This window comes from Equus quagga, chromosome 9 (genome assembly GCF_021613505.1).
Source record: "Equus quagga isolate Etosha38 chromosome 9, UCLA_HA_Equagga_1.0, whole genome shotgun sequence".
Classification (NCBI taxonomy): domain Eukaryota; kingdom Metazoa; phylum Chordata; class Mammalia; order Perissodactyla; family Equidae; genus Equus; species Equus quagga.
The window spans coordinates 68,433,601-68,454,508 of NC_060275.1; the positions used below are offsets into that span (position 1 = coordinate 68,433,601).

A 20,908-nucleotide genomic window follows, 5' to 3' on the forward strand; every position below is an offset into this window, starting at 1 on the left:
ATTATGAACTTCAAATGTCCAGATTTTTTTTTAAAATTACATTATACAAAGAAATAGGATATGGCCCATTCAAAGGAAATAAGTTTACAAAAATCATCACTAAGGAAGTCCAGATGATGAACTTACTAGACAAAGACCTTAAAACAACTTTTTTTTATTAGACAACAATTGTCTAAAGATGCTCAAGGAACTAAAAGCAGTTGACAAGGTCAGGAAAATGATGTATGAACAAACTAAATATCAATAAAGATATAAAAATGGAATAAAAAATTCTAGAGCTAGCAAGTACAATAAGTCAAATTTAAAAATTAGCTTGAGAGATTCAGAAACAGATTTGAGCAAGTCGAAGAAATAATAAACTTCAAGACATGACAATTGAAGTTATTGAGTCTGAACAACAGAAAGAAAAAAAGATGGAATGAAAGTAAACAAAGTCTGAAGGATCTGTGTGACACCACCAAAGACACACCTTATGGCAGTCCCAGAAGGAGAGGAGAGAGAGAAAGGAGTAGAAATATTATTTAAAGAAATAATGGCTAAGAACTTCCCAAATTAGATGCAAGCTATGAATCTACAAATCCAAGAACCTCAATAACTTCAAATAGGGTAAACTCAAAGATACCTACATGCAGACACATTATATTCAAACTGTTGAATTCCAAAGACAGAATCTTGAAAGCAATGATAGAGAAGTGAGTGGTCACATATAAGGGATCTTCAATAAGAATATCAGCAGATATCTCATCTGAAACCTTGGAGACCAGAAGGCAGTGGGTTGACATATTTGTGTAGATGGAAAAAAACAAACCATCAACTGAGAACCCGAAACTGTCCTTAAAAACATGAGGGTGAACTTAAGATACTTTAGATAAACAAAACTTAAGGGAGTTTGTTACCACTACTTGTATGCTTAAAGAAATACTAAAGAGAGTACGTTAGATTGAAACAAAAGAATAGTAAATAGTAACTCAAAGTGATATGAAATAATGACCTCTGGTAAAAGTAAATTCATGGGTAATTATAAGAGCTGGTATAATTATACTTTTAGTTTGTAACTCCAGTTTTTACTTTCTACAAACTTAAAAGACAAATGCATTTAAAAAATTTGTCTATGATTTGGGGCACAAGTCAAGGAGAGAGGCCTCAGAAGAAACTAGACTTACCAAAACCTTGTTCTTAGACTGCTAGCCTCCAGAATTATGAGAAAATAAATTTCTGTTGTTTAAGCACCCAGTCTGTATTATTTTTGTTATGGTAACCCTAGCAAACTAATACAATAACTACAAAGAAGATATCTATAGAATATACACAAAGAGAAATAAGAAAGGAATAACAATTTTTTACTACAGAAAATCAACTGAACACAAAAGAAGACAGTAAGGCACAAAATGAGGGGGTAAAGCTATAAAGCATATGAAAAACAAATAGCAAAATGACAAAAGTAAGCCCCTCCTTATCAGCAATAACTTTAAATATAAATGGATAAACTCTCCAATCAAAAGACAAAGATAGAATGGATTTTTTTTTAAAGTTGATATAGCTATATGCTTTCTACAAGAGATTAACTTTAATTCCAAAGATACAAATAGGTTGAAAGTAATGGAAAAAAATTCATACAAATAGTAACCAACAGACCGCTGGAGTAGCTATACTAAAATAAAACAAGATAGACTTTAAATCAAAGAAGATTACAAGAGACAGAGATATGATATATTTATGAAAAATTTAATACAGCCAGAATATGTAACAATTATAAAGATTTCTGCATCTGATAACAAATGCTCAAAATATACAAATATGGACAAGAATTAAGAGAGAAGTAATGAGTTCTAAAATAATAATTGGAGATTTCAACACTATACTTTAAATAATAGACAAAACAAGCAGACTGAAGAGCAATAAGGAAATAGATCACTTGAACAACTCAACAAACCAACTAGATCTAATACACGTGTGCAGAATCCTCTAAAATAATCATGTTCATAATTGTAACCACATAAAAATAATTGTCTATGTTAGTGGATACAGAGCATGTAAACATGGAATTTGTGACATCAATAACATAAATTGTGAGAGCAGAGCTATAAAGAAGTAGAACTTTTGTATGTGATTGAACTTAAATTGATACCAAATCAAAACAGGGTGCTATAAATTTAGTATAGTATATGTAACCCCCATGGTAACCACTAAGAAAATATCTATTAAATATACACAAAAGAAAATGAGAAGAGAATTGAAACGTGTCCCAACAAAAAATCAACTAAATACAAAGAAAGGCAGTATAGACAGGATATGAGAAACAAAAAAGGATTTTTGTTTTGAACTTGAAAGTGTTTTGTTTTATTGAATTCAAATAAAGTGGCAAAAGTCCTTCCCTATTAGTAATTGTTTTAAATGTAAATAGACTAAACCCCCCAATAAAAAGATTGATAGAATGGAAAAAAATAAGGCCCCAGCTATGTGCTGTCTAAAAGAAACTAACTATAAACCTAAGGACACATGTATAATGAAAGTAAAATGAATTAAAAAGATAATTTAATTAGGCACACATGTGTTGATGGACTATAATTAATTTTGGGGTGGTGAACATGATGTAATCTACACGAAATTTGAAATATGATGTACGTCTGAAAGCTATATAATGTTATAATCCAATGTTACTGCAGTAAAAAATGCAAAAAAGATCATTTATAAAGATATACACTTTACACATGTATATATAATAACGTATATTATATTTATTATATTAAGATACATTATCATTTTGATGTTTGGCATATACTTATTTGGTATATATATACATACCAAACATCAAAACTTCAAAACATAAGGGGGCCGGCCCTGTGGCTGAGTGGTTAAGTTTGTGCACTCTGCTTGAGCAGCCCAGGGTTTCAGCAGTTTGGATCCTGGGTGTGGACATGTCAACACTCATTAGGCCACACTGAGGCAAGGTCCCACATAGCACAACAAGAGGCACTCACAGCTAGAATATACAACTATGTACTAGGGGGCTTCGGGGAGAAGAAGAAAAGAAACACTTCGAAATATATGAAGGACAAATTAAAAAACTGAAGGGAAAAATAGCTCCACAATAACACTAGGTGATTTCAATACCCAACTTTAAGTAATGGATAAAACAACCAGAAAGCAGATTGATAGGAAAAAGATTTGAATAACTCAATGAACCAATTAGATTTAACAGACATATGCACAACACTGCTCAACAACTACAAAACACACATTTTTGTCAAGTGCTTATGTTACATTTTCTACCATAGGTCATAGTTTAGGCCACTGAAAAGGTCTCAATAGATTTAAAAATATTGATATTATACAAAATATCTTCTCTGACTACAACCAGAGGTAGTGAAAAATTCTTAACAAGAGAAAAGCTGTAAAATTCACATATTTGAGAAATTTAACAAAATACTTAGAAACAAAGGGACAAAGAAGAAATAAAACAAATTACGAAATATATAGTGATGAATGTAAACAAAAACACAACATAGCAAACTTTATGGGATACAATGAAAACAGTGCTTAAAGGAAAATGTATAGCTGTAAACATTTACATTAAAAAAGAGCGATTTAAAATCAACAAACTAACTTTATAACTTAAGGAGCTAGAATAAGAAGAACAAATCAAACCCAAAGCTACCAGGTGGAAGGAAAGAAGAAATATTAGAGCAGAAATTATCAAAACTGAGAAAATCAGTAAAGAAAATCATTAACACCAAATCAGTTCTTTGAAAATATTAAAAAAATTTTTTAAAAAGCTTTAGCTAGATTTACTAAGACAAAATGAGAGAAGATTCAAGTAACAAAAATCAGGGGACATTATGACCTATGAAAGAGAAATTAAAAGGAATATAAAATGGTATTGTGAACAATTGTACATCAACAAATTGGAAAATTATAAGAAATGGAAAAATTTCTAGAAACAAAACCTAGCATAGAGAATTATGAAGAAATAGACTATAAGAGAATAGTAAGAAAAGCTATATGCCACTAAATTGGATAATCTGGAAGAAATGAATAAATACTTAGAATCATACAACCTTCCAAAACTGAATCAAGAAGAAATAGAGAGTTTGAATAGACCAATCACCAGAAAGGAGATTGAAACAGTAATCAAAAAACTCCCAAATGATAAAAGTCCAGGACCAGATAGCTTCCCTGGTGAATTCTACCAAACATTCAAAGAAAACTTAACACCTATCCTTCTCAAACTCTTCCAAAAACTTGAAGAGGACCAGAAGCTTACCAACTCATTCTACAAAGCCAACATTATCCTGATATAAAACCAGACAAGGCCAACACATAAAAAAGAAAGTTACAGTCCAATATTACTGATAAACATTGATGGAAAAATCCTCAAAAAAATACTAGCAAATAGAATACAACAACACATTAAAAAGATAATCCACCATAATCAAGTGGCATTTATGCCAGGGATGTAGGGATGGATCAACATCCACAAATCAATCAACATGATAAACTACATTAACAAAATGAAGAATAAAAATCACATGACCATCTGAATAGATGCAGAGAGAGCATTTGATGAGACATAGGATCCATGCATGATGAAAACTCTGAATAAAATGGGTATAGAAGGAAAGTACCTCAACATCATAAAAGCCATACATAACAAATCCACAGCTAATATAATTCTCAATGGAGAAAAACTGAAGGCTATCCCTCGAAGAACAGGAACCAGACAAGTATGCCCACTTTCATCGCTCTTGTTTAACATAACATTGGAAGTCTTAGCCCGAGCAATCAGGTAAGAAAAAGAAATAAAAGGGATACAAATTGGAAGGGAAGAAGTGAAACTGTCACTATTTGCAGATGACCTGATTTCATATAAAGAAAACCTTAAAGAACCCACCAAAAAACTTTTAGAAATAATAAATGAATGTGGTAAAGTTGCAGGATACAAAATCAACATACAAAAATCAGTTGTGTTTCTATACAATAATAATGAAGTAGCAGAAAGAGAAATTAAGAATACGATCCCATTCACAATTGCAACAAAAAGAATAAAATACCTAGGAGTAAACTTAACCAAAAAGGTGAAAGATCTTTACACTGAAAACTATAAAATATTGTTGAAAGAAATTGAAGATGACACAAGAAATGGAAAGATATTCTGTGATCTTGGACTAGAATAATTGACATAGTTAAAATGTCTATACTTCCTGAAGCAATCTGCAGATTCAATGCAATCTCTATCAAAGTTCCAGCAATAGTTTTCACAGAAATACAACAAAGAATCCTAAAATTTATATGGAACAACAAAAGACTCTGAATAGCTAAAGGAATCCTGAGAAAAAAGAACAAAGCTGAAAACATCACACTCCCTGATTTCAAAATATACTACAAAGCTATAGTGACCAAAACACATGGTAATGGCACAAAAACAGATGCACAGCTCAATGGAGTAGGATTGATAGCCCAGAAATAAACCCACACATCTATGGACAGCTAATTTTCAACAAGGGAGCCAAGAGCATACTATAGAGAAAGGAGAGTCCCCTCAATAAATGGTATTGGGAAAACTGGACAGCCACATGCAAAAGAATGAAAGTAGACCATTATTGTACACCATACACAAAAATTAACTCAAATTGGATTAAAAACTTGAAGATAAGACCTGGAACCATGAAACTTCTAGAAGAAAACATAGGCAGTATCCTCTTTGACATCAGTCTTAGCAGCATGTTTTCAAGTACCTTGTCTGACCAGGCAAGGGAAACAATAGAAAAAACAAATAAATGGGACTACATCAAACTAAAAAGCTTCTGCACAGCAAGGGAAACCATCAAGAAAATGAAAAAACAACCTAAAAATTGGGAGAAGATATTTTCAAACCATATATCTGACGAAGGGTTAATACCCAAAATATGTAAAGAACTCATACAGCTCAACAACAGAAAAACTAACAACCCAATTAAAAACTGGGCAGAGGATCTGAACAGACTTTTCCCCAAAGAAGATATACAGATCGCCGACAGGCACATGAAAGGATGTTCAGCATCATTAACTATCAGGAAAATGCAAATCCAAACCACAATGTGATATCACCTCACTCCCGTCAGCATGGCTATAATAACAAGACAGGAAACAAATGTTGGAGAGGATGTGGAGAGAATGGAACCCTTGTACACTGCTGATGGGAGTGAAAACTGCTGCAGCCACTATGGAAAACAGTATGGAGATCCCTCAAAAAATTAAGAATAGAAATACCATATGATCCAGCTATTCCACTGCCGGGTATTTATCCAAAGAGCATGAAAACACGAATGCATAAAGCTATATGCACTCCTATGTTCACTGTGACATTATTGACAATAACCAAGACTTGGAAGCAACCTAGGTGCCCATCAAGAGACAAATGGATAAAGACAATGTGGTATATATGCACAATAGAATACTACTCAGGCATAAGAAACAATGAAATCTGGCCCTTTGTGATTACATGGGTGGAACTTGAGGTTGTTATTCTAACTGAAATAAGTCGGAGGGAGAAAGTCAAATACCTTATGATCTCACTTACAGGTAGAAGGTAAAAACAACAACAATCACATAGAGACAGAGATTGAATTGGTGGTTACCAGAGGGGAAGGGAGGACAGAGGAGGGCAAAAGGGATGTTTAGGCACATGTATGTGGTGATGGATTGTAATTAGTCTCTTGGTGGTAAACATGGTGTAATCTACACAGGAATCGAACTATAATGATATACACCTGAAATTTATATAATGTTATATACCAATGTTACCACAAAAAATATATTTTTTAAAGATGACAAAAAATAAAGTAAAATTCCACGTATAAGTGAGAATATACAGTATTTCTGTGTCTGACTTATTTCATTTAGCAAAGTGCCCTAAAATCCATCCATGCTGTCACAAAATGGCAGGATTTCTTTTCATAGCTGAATAATAACAACAATGATCAATGGTTTCTTTATCCATTCATCCATCAATAGCCACTTGCATTGTTTCCAAGTCTGGCTGTTGTAAATAATGCTGCGATGAATGTGGAAGTACAGATAACTCTTCAATACAGCTATTTTATTTCCTTTGGATATATACCCAGAAGTGAGATTGCTAGATCCTATAGTAATCTTTTTTTCTTTTAGGAAACTCCATACTGTTTTTCATAGTGTCTGTACCAATTTACATTTACACCAACAATGCACGAGGATTCCCTTTTCTCCACAGCCTCCCCAACACCTGTTGTCTCTTCTCTTTTTGATAGTGGCCATTCTAACAGCTGTGAAGTGAAATCTCATTGTGGTTTTGATTTGCATTCCATGATGATTAGTCATGTTGAGGATATTTTCATGTACCTCCTGGCTATCTGTATGTCTTCTTTGAAATAATGTCTATTAAAGTATATTGTACATTTCTTAAATGGATTGTTTTGGGGGTTTGCTATTTATTTGTATGAGTTTCTTATATATTTTAGATATTAACCCCTATTAAATAGATGATTTGCGAATGTCATCTCCCATTCCATAGTTTGCCTTTTTGTTTTGATGAATTTTCCTTTTCTATGCAGAAACCTTTTAGTTTGATGTAGACTCACTTATATGTTTACTTCTGTTGCTTGCCCCTTTGCTGCTATATCCAAAAAATTACTGGCAAGACAAAGGCCAAGGAGTTTTTCCCTATGTCTTTTTCTAGTAATTTTACAATTTTGTGTCTTACATGTATCTTCAATCCATTTTGAGTTAATTTTTGTGTATTCTGTAAGATATAGGTCCAATTCTACTCTCCTACATGTGGTTATCCAGGTTCTTCAGCATCATTTGTTGAAGCAATTATCCTTTCCCCATTGACTCTTCATGGCTCCCTTTTCAAATATTAGTTAATTGTATATATGTTTGCTTATTTCTGTGCTCTCAAGTCTGTTCCACCTGTCTATATATCTGTTTTATGCCACTATAATACTGTTTTGATTGCTATATCTTTGGATATTTTGAAATGAGAAATTGTGAAGCCTCCAGCTTTGCTCTTCTTTCTCAATATTGCTTTGGCTATTCAGGGTCTTTTGTGGTTCTCTGCAAATTGTAGGATTATTTTTTCTATATCTGTGAATAATGCCATTGGAACTTTGATAGGAATTGCTTTGAATCTATTGATGGCTTTGGGTAGTATGGACATTTGACCCATGAACACAGGCTTTCTTCCCATTTATTTATGTCTTTTTCAATTTCTTTTATTAATGTCATAATTTTCAGTATACAGATCTTTTACCACCCTGGTTAAATTTATTCCTAAGTCTTTTAACTTTGATGCTATCATAAATGTGATTGTTTTCATTATTTATATTTCAGATAGTCCATAGTTAATGTACAGAAACACAACTGATTTTTGTATGCTTATTTTTTGATCCTGAAACTTTACTGAAATTTTTGTCTAGTTCTAACAGATTGTTGCTGGAATCTTTAGGATTTTCACTATGTAAGATTACATCATCTGCAAGCAGAGACCATGTTACTTCTTCCTTTCCAATTTGGATGACTTTTATTCTTTTCCTTGCCAAATTATTTTGTCTTCTTTTATATAAGAGTAATTAGAGTGGGCATCCTTGTCTTGTTCCTGTTTATAGCAGGAAAGCTTTCAACCTTTCATAGTTGACTATGATGTTAGTTGATGGTTGGTCATATGGCCTTTTTTATTTTGAAGTACTTTCCTTCTATATACAGTTTGTTTTGTGTTTATCTTATAAAATGATTTTGAATATTGTCAAATAATTTTATGGATCTGTTGGTTGATCATATGATTTTTATCTTTCATTTTATTAATGTGGTATATCACATATATTGATGTGCATATGTTGAGTCATTGGTGCATCCCAGAGATAAATTCCACTAGATCATGGTGTATAATTCTTTTAATGTGCTATTGAATTCAATTTACTACTATTTTATTGACAATTTTTTCATCTATATTCATCAGGGATATTGGCCTGTAGTTTTCTCTTCTTGTGATGTCCTTGTCTGACTTTGGTGTCAGGTAATTCTGACTTCGTATGATGATTTGGGGAATGTTCCCTCTTATTCAGTTTTTTGGAAGAGATGAATTTATTTTAGTTGTTCTTTAAATGTTTGGTAGAATTCTCCATTGAAACCATCTGTTTCTGGCTTTACTTGTTGGGCAATTTTTACCTGCTGTTTCTTTCTCTTGACTCATTATCTATCTGTTCAACTTTTCTATTTCTTGAAGATTCAGTGTTGTGGGTTGTATGTTTCTAGGAATTTATTACTTTTTTCTATGTTATCCAATTTTTTGGTGTATAATTGTCCATACACTCATGTGTCACTTAACAATAGGGATCCATTCTGAGAAATGCATTGTTAGGTGATTTTGTCATTATGCAAACATTAGAGTGTATTTATGCAAACCTGAATGGTATAGCCTACTACGCACCAAGGCTATCTCTTTTAATTTCCTTTTTTATCCCTTTTACTGTTTAGAAGAGTGTTGTTTAGTTTCCACATATTTTTGAATTTTCAAGTTTTCCTCCTGTTATTGATTTCTACTTTCATACCATTGTTATTGAAAAAGATATTCAGTATGATTTCAAACTTCTTACATTTGCTAAGGTTTTTATTACCTAACATGTTCTATCCTAGAGAATGTTTCATGTGCTCTTGAGAAGGATGTTTAGTCTGCTGCTATTGGTGAAATATTCTGTATATGTATGTTTGGTCCATTTGGCATGACATATACTTCAGGTCCAAGATATTCATTTTGATTTTCTATCTGGATGATCTACTTATATCTGAAAGTGGGGTACTGAATTCCTCTACTATTGTGTTGTTTTATTATATTTTTCCCTTCAGAAATGTTAGTATTTGCTGAATACATTCAAGTGCTCATTGGAGAACTTAATGGTGGGTGCATATATACTTAAAATTGTTATATGGTCTTCTTTCTTTTTGAAGAAGGTTAGCACTGAGCTAACATCCGCTGCCAATCCTTCTCTCTTTGCTGAGGAAGACTGGCCCTGAGACAACATCTATGCCCAATCTTCATCTACTTTATTTGTGGGACACCTGCCACAGCATGACTTGATGAGTGGTGCTAGGTCCATGCCTGGGATCTGAACCAGCAAACCCTGGGCCGCCAAAGCAGAATGCATGAACTTAACTGCTACGCCACTGGGCCAGTCCCAAAAATTGTTATATTGTTTTGATGACATCACTTATTTTTATATAACGACCTTCTTTGTCTCTCATTATAGTTTTAAAGTCTATTTTGTCAACATAAATATAATTAACCTTCTCTCTTTTGTTTCCCATTTGCTTTGAATATCTTTTTCCATACCTTCACATTGAGCCTACATATTTTCTTAAAGCTGAACTTAGTCTCTTTAGGCAGCATATAATCAGATATTGCTTTTATCCGTTCAGCTACTCTATGCTTATTGTTTGGAGAATATAATCCATTTACATTTAAAGTAATTATGATAAATTAGGATTTACTAATGATATCTTACTACTTTTTTCTGCCTATTTTGTAATTCCCTTGTTCCTTTCTTTTTATTTGCTTGCTTTCTTTGTGGATTGATAATCTTCCATAGTGATATGCTTTAATTCCTTTCTCACCTTTTGTGTATCTTCTGTAGGCTTTTCTGTTTGTGTGGAATTATCATGAGGCTTACATAAAACATCTTACATATTAACAGTCTATTTTAAGCCAATAACAACTTAATTTGGATAACATTCAAAAACTTTGTCTTTTTACCACACACACACTTAATTTATATTTTTGATATCAAATTTTCTCTTTTTATATTGTTTACCAATTAATAAATTAATGTAGTTATTGTTATTTTAATACATTTGTCCTTTAACATTTCTACTAAAGTTAAATATTAACACCCCCATATTACAGTATTAGAGTTCTGAATTTGACTATACAATTACCTTTGCCAGTGTGTTTTATATTTTCTTACATTTTCATGTTACTAATTATGGTATTCTTTCATCTCAGCTCAACTTCTCCTTTCAGCATTTCTTTTAAGGTAAGTCTCGTGGTGATGAACTCCCTCAGGTTTTGTTCACCCAGGAAATTCTCTTTCACTTGTGAAGGAAAAGTTTGTCAGGTGAAATATTCTTGGTTGGAGTTCTTTTTTCTTTCAGAACTTTGCATACATCATCCCACTCTCTCCTGGCCTTCAGTGTTTCTGCTGAGAAATCTGCTGATACCTTATGGTGTTTCGTTATATGTGAGAAATTTTTTTTCTTGCTGCTTTTAAAATTCTCTCTGTCTTTGATTTTAGACAGTTTTATTTTAATATGTATTGAAGAAGATACTTTTGGGTTGAAATCTTGGGTGAGCTAATAGCTTCATGGGCTTGAATGTCTAAATCTCTTCCCAGACTTTGGAAGTTCTCAGCCATTATTTCTCTAAATAAGCTTCCTGCTCCTTTCTCCTTTTTCTCCTTCTGGGACTCCAATGATACATAGTTTTTTGTGTGTGTGAGGAAGATTGACCCTGAGCTAACATCTGTTGCCAATCTTCCTCTTTTTTTGCTTGAGGAAGATTGTCCCTGAGCTAACATCTGTGCCAGTCTTCCTCTATTTTGCATGTGGATGCCACTACAAGCCTTGATGAGCAGTGTATAGGTCTGCATCCAGGATCCAAACCCACAAACCCAGGACTGCCAAAGTGGAGGGTGTGAACTTAACCACCACATCACCAGGCCAGCCGCCATACTTCTTTTGATGTCCCATCATTCATGTAGACTTTCTTCACTTTTTTCATTCTTTTTGCGTTTGACTTTTATAACCAGATAATTTCAAATTGCCTGACTTCTATTTCATGCATTCTTTCTTCTGCTTGGTTGAATCTGCTGCTGAAGCTCTCTATTGAATTTTCAGTGCAGTTGTTGTATTCTTCAACTCTAGGTTTTCTATTTGATCCTTTTTAATGGTTTCTATTTCATTCTTGAACTTCTAATTTTGTTCATGCATTATTTTCCTAATTTTATTAGCTGTTCTTCTATGTTTTCTTGTAATTCAATGAATTTTTTAAGAGGATGTTTTGAATTCTTTTTCAGACTGTTTATAGATGTCCATTTATTTAGTGTTGGCCATTGGTGTTGTATTAGTTTCCTTTGGTGGCGTCATGTTTCCTTGATCATTCATAATCTTTGTGGCCTTGCATTGGTCTCTGAACATTTGAGGAAGTATGCTCCTCTTCCAGTCTTTACAGACTGACTTTGACAGGCACAGCTCTTTGCAAGTCACTACATCCAGAAATCTGGTTGAGCCATCTGCTGCTGTCCAGGGGTGGGCCTGCTGCTAGAGTCCTTAGGTGGCCTGGTTCTGGGGTGAGCCGGGAGCCTTGGACCACCTTAGCTGCCTAAGGATGTGGATGTGAGTCTGCACTGTGGTGGATTGGTAGTCTTGGTTTGCAGGAGCCCTCTAGGAGCCTGGAGCCAAGAAAGCTGCCCAGAACTATGGGTACTTCATATATCTGCTGATCTGCCTGGGGTCACTGCTACTGACTTATGTCCAAGTCAGCTTGGGGCCTGTACTCACAGCAGCCTTCTGGGAGGCTGGAGTTGAGGAAGGCACCTGGATTTGTTGGGGCTTCCTGGAGCTTCTGGAGCCAGCAGATTCTAGGGTGAGACTACATCTTGGATTTACTGGATCCTGCTGGGAGCCTGCTACCATGGGAGCTTCCTAGGGCTGCAAGATCTGCCTGGGGCTGCTGGAGATGGTTGGTGCTGGGTGAGCTGGGGGCCTCAGTTTGTGAGAACCTACTGGGAGCCTGGTGCCAGTGAACATGCTTGGGGCTGTGGGAGCTATCTGGGGATGCTAGAATCTGAAGATGCTGGGGTGAGCCAAAGGTCTGATTTTGTAGGAGCCTGCCAGAAGCCTGCTAACATGGGATCCACTTGGGGCTACTGGAGCCATAAGTATCAGAGTGATCTGGGGGCCTGGGTTTATGGGAGCCAAGTGGGAACCCTGCTGTAGAAGCTGTCTGGGCCATGGGAGATGTCTGAGGCTCCTGGAGTAGAAAGACACTGGGGTAAGCCAGTATCTAGGTTCATGCAAGCCCAGTGCCACAGATGCCACTTGGGGCTACTGGAGTCAGCAGGTGCTGGGGTAGGCCTGGGTCCTGGGTTTGTAGGAGCATTCAGGAGCCACCTAGGGACATGAGTTGGCCTGGTGCTGGGGTTGGCCAACTCTCAGGTCTGTGGTGAAGTTGGATGCTCACTTTACTCTCCTCCTGTGAGGAAGGTGTCTCTCTCTGAGCTGGGCTGCCTGGGCTTGGTGGAGGGATAATGGAGTTATGTGAATCTATTTTTCCTACCCTTCTCAATGCATCTTTTCTTATTTCTACACTTTACTTGGTTGCTATAATTCCTCCTGGAATCCTTGGCTCTTGTGAAGGTATTTTCATGCACAGAGAGTGGTTCAAATCGATGTTTTGCTGAAATCACTTCTATATCTGCACATTGGAAGAAGCAGCCACCTCTTTCAAACCTTTAGAACTGATTCTGGTAAGGAAAGGTATGTGTCTGTGGGTGGGTCACACTAGAGCGTGCTGTGATTCCAGGTAAAGCAAAGTGGGACACCAAGTGCAGGGGCATGTGGTAGCTACAGTTCCAGGTGGGCTTGATGTCTTGTCTCAGACAGCTGGTGTCCACAGCATTGACAACAACTTGATCCTTCTTGAGGGCTGAAGGGGGTTCATAGTGGCTGCAAAGGCTGTTGGGGTCCTCAGCAGCATTCCAGGTTCAGCAAATAAGGACCAAGATGGGATGCAATGAGGGCTGGAGCCAGTGGTGTGCACAAGGTTGGCTTCAGGGATGAGCTACAGGTACCTTTATGGTGACAGGGACCTAATACAGACACATGCACAGTGGTGAGGGCCAGGGCCAGCAGCAGGGGCCAGTGCCAAATGCTGGTATATGAGCAACTGCAGGGGCCCAGACTATCACTGTCTACTCACATGACTGCAGGGGCTAGACATAGTCATGTGCTTGGCACTGGTGGCCATTGACAGGTGGTTGGAGCAGTGACATGCAGGTGCATGTCTGTAGGGGCTAGCAGCAGGCACATGCTGCTATATAGGCCAATAATAGAAACTGGGGCTAGCTCCAGGCACCCAAGAGCTGCAGACACCTGGGCTGTTGATGTACTCATGCAGCTTTAGGAGCTAGTTGTGAGAATAAATTTGACAGTGGAGGAGAGTGAAGAGAGTAAGACCAGTGGCATGCAGGTGTCTAGCTGCAGGGGCTAGTTGCAGGTGCTCACAGTGGTGCTGGCCAGTGACAGGAGATAGGGCTGGAACGAAGCCCTCAAGAAGCCGTGCAGTCTTGGCTCTCTGTGTGCAGTTACGTGACTGCAGGGACTTTCCACAGGTGCATGTTGGGGGTGGTGGGAGTCAGCCAGCGGGGCCTAGTCTGGCTTCTTGCAAGCACACAGCTGCAGAGGCTGTGGCAGTCTGTCAGTAAGGATCCCGGCTCTGGCAGGAAAAGGAGGGAAAGGAGTAGAGAGGGACTCAGGCAGCTGGTGTCTGCAAACATGAATACCTGTGGGGCAAAAACTCAGCAGCAAAATCTATAGGGGGTCTGTGGTGGCTCTACTGGCTGTTGATTTCCTCAGGAGTGAAAGCTGTTGGGATCTTCTGGGGTCAGTGAGGAGGATCTCAATGATGAAAGCTTAGGAAGAGGGTGTGCAGCATCTTCAAAGGCTTCTGGGGTCCTCTCCAGAGCAGGCCACTGGAAACCATGGTCACTCCTGTCACATGGCTGATACTGGTAGCCCCTGGCTCTTCTTCCATGTTCTTAGCCATCTCTAGATATTTCCACTGTGCCAGTATCTTAGTGGAGTCCATGCAGTATGCCCAAAAGGCTATAAAAGGTGCTCACTCACCCCCTCTCTTTTTCCTGGTAAAGGGAACTCTCAGGCCCGGGAGTTCCCTCTTGGCACTGAGCTGTGCTGGCCTGGGGGATAGGGTGATGTGGGAAAAATAAAACTATTCTTTCCACCATTTCTTGGCAGTTATTCTCAGGGTGTTTTTTTTTTTTTTTTTTTTTTTTTTTTTGCTCTATTTTGTTGCTGAAGCTTCTTAAGTGGACCCCTGAGCTCTCCCGTAGCTGTTTTTATTTATAGATAGCTGTATAATTGTTTATCTTTCTGAGGGAATGGAGACTGGGATCTCCTACTCTGCCATCTTTGTGATGTCACTCCCAGAAGTAATGGTTTAATTAGTGAAACACAGTTCTTATAATTTCAAACTTTCTGCCTCTACTCACAATTACACTCAGCATAACCAAGTGAAAACAAAACAGAAGAAATAAAAATTTTTTTTTTACTTTTCTCTCAATGTTTTCTAGTTATTGAATCCTGTTAAAATTAAAATGTTTAAAAAGTAACATACAGGGGCTGGCCCAGTGGCGCAGCAGTTAAGTTCACACGTTCTGCTTCGGCGGCCCGGGGTTCGCCGGTTCGCATCTGGGGCATGGACATGACGCCGCTTGGCAAGCCATGCTGTAGTAGGTGTCCCACATAAAATAGAGGAAGATGGGCACACATGTTAGCTCAGGGCCAGTCTTCCTCAGCAAGAAGGGGAGGTTTGGTGGATGTTAGCTCAGGGCTCATCTTCCTCAAAAAAAAAAAAGTAAAATACAGTAAGCTGTTTAATTTATTGTTGAAGAAAGAAAAATATTTTTATATATTTAGTGTAGCCTAAGTGTACAGTATTTATAAATACTACAGAAGTGTGTAGTAATGTCCTAGGCCTTTCAACACTCACTCACTGACTCATTCAGAGCAACTTCCAGTCCTGAAAGCTCCATTCATGGTAAGTGCCCTATACAACTGTACCATCTTTTATCTTTTATATCATATTTTTACCATACCTTTTCTATGTTTAAATTTGTTTAGATACACAAATACTTACCATTGTGTTACAATTGCCTACAGTATACAGTACAGCACCATGCTGTGGTCTAGGAGCAAAAGGCTGTATCATATAGCCTACCTATGTAGTAGGCTATATCGTCTAGGTGAGTGTAAGTACACTCTATGATGTTCATACAATGACAAAATCACCTAACGATGCATTTCTTAGGATGTATCTCTGTCATTAAGTGATGCATGAATGTGTTCTTTGTTTATATTCTCATTTTCTTCGTGCATTGTTTACCTGAGCTCACTGAGCATCTTTATGATGGCTATTTTGAATTCTTTGTCAGTTAATTCATATACTTCCATTTCTTCAGAGTTTTTTTCCTGGAGATTTATCTTATTCTTTTCATTGAACCATGTGTCTCTGTTCCTTCCTATGCCTTGTAGCTTTGTGTTGGTATATCTATGATGGTTCTTTTCATGTGTCAAACTAACATGAGGTGCCTAGCTATTAGGTCGAACATTTTCTGGTTGTGCCTATGAGGATATTTTTGGATGAAGGTAACATTTAAATTGATAGACTAAGTAAAGCAGATTGCTGTCTCTAATGTTAGTATCTGTCATGCAATCAGTTGAAGGTCTTAATAGAACAAAAAGGCTGACTCTCCTTTGATTAGGAGAGAACTTCTCTTGCCTTACTACTTTTGAACTGGAACTTCAGTCTTTTCCTGCCTTTCCACTCCAAGTGAAACATCGGCTCTTCTTGGGTCTGGAGCCAGCCACTTTTTAGACTAGAACTTACATCTTCTCCTGTCCTGGTGTTCAAGATTTTGAACTGAACCAGAACTATACATGAGTTCTGGGTCTCTAGCTTGCCAACTATAGAGCTTGGGACTTCTAAACCTCCTTAATCATGTGAGCCAATTTCTTATAATAAATCTATCTATCAACTACCATTTATCTGTCTATCTATATATCTTATTGTTTCTGTTTCTGTAGAGAATCCTTAAAATTACAACCCATGTTTTTTAACAAACAGTCACTTGTCCAAGTCTTCAAAACCTGGCTTCACTCTGGGAAAGCTCTTCATGTTAACGTCTGGCTAGAACTTCTGTGGGCCTCTCAAAACTACAGATGCATCTACTTTCAACCCCCATATGCAAATACCAAATTAAAGAAATTGTCAGACTTCTTTTTCAAGAGCTCTTAGTCTCATACTTATGGCATCTGTCCATGGCATTGCCATTTCTCTGGAGCTATTTTCAGTGGCTTTTAGGCTTTTAGAGTATGAGGGACCCATCAGTACTCTGAATATGTCAAGACAGATACGTGTACCTTATGCACCACTCTGAAATGCCAGAACATTGTACACATACTCCAACTCTTTCCCTCTCTAGAGAGAATTCTAGAGTTGTAAGTTTTCTTCTGCTTGTTCTGCACTAAGCAAGGGGAGCGACCATGTTGAGTAATGCTCCATCTTGTTACCATTGTTCTCAGTGGCCTAGCATCTGGCACACTTTCCTGTCAGTGTTTAGAATCAGACAAGACAGAAACAATTTCCTCCTGCAGCCTCTCAAAAGGTCAGAACATTGGTTGTGTATTTCAGTCATCTCTTTCTGTCCCCAGGGAGATACTAGGAGCTGGGAGTTTCCTCCTGATCACACCATGCCATCTTGGGGGAAGGGATATGGTGAGTGTGTGTCTCTTTTATCCAGCATACAGTTGGATCTTGTCTTTTCTCCCGTTCAGCTATGCTATATGTTTTGATCAAAGAGTTTAATAAGTTTGTATTTGAAATATTTACTGATAGAGGATTTATTGCCATTCAGTTAATTTTTTTCTGTATGTCTTCTTTAAAATGTGTCCCTCTTTTCCTCTCTGCTGCCTTCCTTTGGGTTTCATTGATTTTTTTTTTTTTTGTAGTGACATTCTTTGATTCCTTTCTCATTTTCTTCTGTACATTTTTGTAGGTATTTTCTTTCTGATTGCCATAGAAATTACATAAAATATGTTGTAGCCATAACAATCTATTTAAACTGATAACAACTTAACTTCAATTCCAGTGAAAGCAGTGCTAATAGGTAAGTTTATAGCTATAAATGAGTGCATTACAAAAGATAAATCTCATTATCAACAATGTAACTTTATACCATTAGAAACTAGAAAAAGAACAAACAAAGCCCAATGCTAGCAGATGGAAGGAAATAATAAAGAATTAGAGCAGAGGTAAATTAAATAGAAAATAGAAAATCAATTAAAAAATTTAATGAAAGTATGAGTTGGTTTTTGAAAAGATGAACAAAATTGATAAAGCCTTGGGTAAAATAACTAAAAAAAAAAGAGGAGAGTCTCAAATAACTAAACTCAGAAATGAAAGAGGGAACATTAAACTGATGCCACAGATAGAAAAAAAGATTATAAGAGACTACTATGACAAGTATATGACAACTAATTGGATAACTTAGATGAAATGCATACATTTCTAGAAACACATCTTACCAAGACTAAATAATTAAGAAACAAAAAATCCAAACAAAGTAGTAATGAGTCAGGAGAATGAATTAGTAATCAAAATCCTCCCAACAGAAAAAAGCCCAGGGCCAGAAGGCTTCACTGGAGAATTCTAACAAACATTTAAAGAAGAATTAACACCATTCCTCCTGACACTCTTTAAAAAAATTGAGAATTACAAGCTCATCCTGTGAAGCCAGCATTAGTGTGATACCAAAATCAGAAGAAAAAAACAACTACAAGAAAAGAAAAATGCAGACAAAATTCCTAATGTATTGCAAATTTCTTCAACAAAATATTAGTAAACCAACTCAAACAATACATTAAAAGAATTATACACCCTTACCAAGAGGGGGTTATTCCTGGAATGCAAGAATGGTTCAACATACAAAAATCAATCAATGCAAGCACCACATTACAGGATGAAGGACAATAAAACACTTGATCATCTCAATAGATGCTGAAAAGGCAACTGATATATCTTTTCATAATAAAGATGGTCAAAAAACTAGGAATTAAAGGAAACTACCTCAACATAATTAAAACAACTTATGAAAGCCCAAAGGTAGCATCATACTCAATAGAGAAAGACTGAAAGCTTTTCCTCTAAAATCTGGGACAAGGCAAGGATGCCCACTGTCACCACTTTTACTCAACAAAGTATGGGCGTCCTAGCCAGAGCGATTAGGCAAGAAAATTAAAAGGCATCTAAATTGGAAAAGAAGAAGTAAAAATATCTCTTCATAGCTAACATGATTTTATATGTAGAAAACCCTAAAGATTCCACAAAAAACCTGTGAGAATTAATAAACCAATTCAGCACAGTTAAGGACATAAAATCAATATACAAAAATTAGGTGCATTTCTATACAATAATATTGAGAAACCAAAAGTGTATTAAGAAAACAATTCGGTTTAAAACAGTATAAAAAAAAGAATAGAATACTTAGGAATAAACCTAACCAAGAAGGTGAAAGATTCATACAATGAAACTACAAAACACTGATGAAAGAAATATAAAAAGACACAAATAAATGGAAATACATCCTGTGTTCATGAATAGGAACACTTAATATTCTTTAGATGTTCATACTATCCGAAGCAATCTACAGATTCAATCAATTTCTATCAAAATGTCAATGGCATTTGTTGCAAAAATAGAAAAAAATCATTGGAAAATTCATATGGAATCTCAAGCTATCCAGTATAGCCAAAACAACTTTAAAAAAGAACAACTTTGGAAGACTCACAAGTTCTGGTTTCAAAATGTATTACAAAGGTACAGTAATAAAAAAAATGTGGCAGTGGCATGAAAACAGACAAATAGATGAATGGAATGTAATAGTTCAGAAATGCATCCTTGTAAATGTGGTTAAATCATCTTTGACAAGTGTACCAGGACTACTCAAAAGGGAAAGAATATTCTCCTTCTCAACCTTCAAAAACAGAAACCAGTTTAAGAGGCAAAGCATTCATCTGGGATCAAACAATTGCAACTCCTGGAGCACAGATTCAAGTAGAAACCAAAATAGTGTCCCAATTACAGGGTGAAAGACGAGGGTTTCTATGGGGAAAGGAAAGGGGCAATTGTATGAAAAGAAGAGGGAAAAAAATCTTCTATAGGTATTAAACTAGGTTATTCTTTATATATGGCTGGTTACAGAGTCTATCTTCAGAAAGGGAGTCCATAATCATCAGCTTTTGTGGTCAGGATGTCTGCGTTCCTGTTAGCTTTACAAGCACAAGTTTGGAAAACAGTATTGGTTTTGGCTAAGGCCAAAGATCTGGCCCAGTTCAAACAGTCCAAAGGTTCAAGGAGTCAGACGTGCCGGCAGGTCCTCTGAAACGGCTGCCCTACCTCTATGCAAAAATGGCTCCACTTATTTTAACTTTTCTCATCTTCAACAACGGTGTTGGAAAACTCAGATATCCACATGAAAAAGAATGAAGTTGGACCCTTAACTTACACTATATATAGAAATTAACTCAAAATGGATTAAAAACATAAATGTAAGACCTGAAAATATAAAACTCCTAAAAGGAAACATAGAGGAAAAATCTTCATGGCATCGGACTTGCCCATGATTTCCTGGATATGACATCAAAACACAGGCAATAAAAGCAAAAATAAACAAATTGGATTTTGTCAAACTTTTTGTTTATCAAGGACAAAATCAACACAAAGGAGTGAAAAGGCAACCTACAGAATGGAAGGAAATATTTGCAAATTATCTATCTGAATAGTGATTAATATCCGGGATATATAAAGAACAAGTACAACTGAACAATACAAAAAACAACCCAATTTGAAAATGAGAGGGAGAGAGGGTTTAAGAAGGCAGCGTGGGAAGATCCTGAAATCACCTCCTCCCACGGACACAGCAAATCTACAACTATATATGGAATAAATCCCTATGAGAGGGACCTGAAAACTGGATGAACAGAGCCTCCACACAAAGAATAAAAGGATAAAATCAAGAGCCACTGCAGAGGCAGAGAAATGGTCTAG

The 20,908-nt window shown here is 36.4% G+C and overlaps 1 protein-coding gene across 1 annotated transcript in view; it reads left to right on the forward strand.

Annotated features, from left to right (window-relative positions):
- CCDC125 (coiled-coil domain containing 125) overlaps positions 1–20,908 on the forward strand; it is a 57,377-nt gene that overhangs the window by 11,277 nt on the left and 25,192 nt on the right. The window lies entirely within an intron of this gene.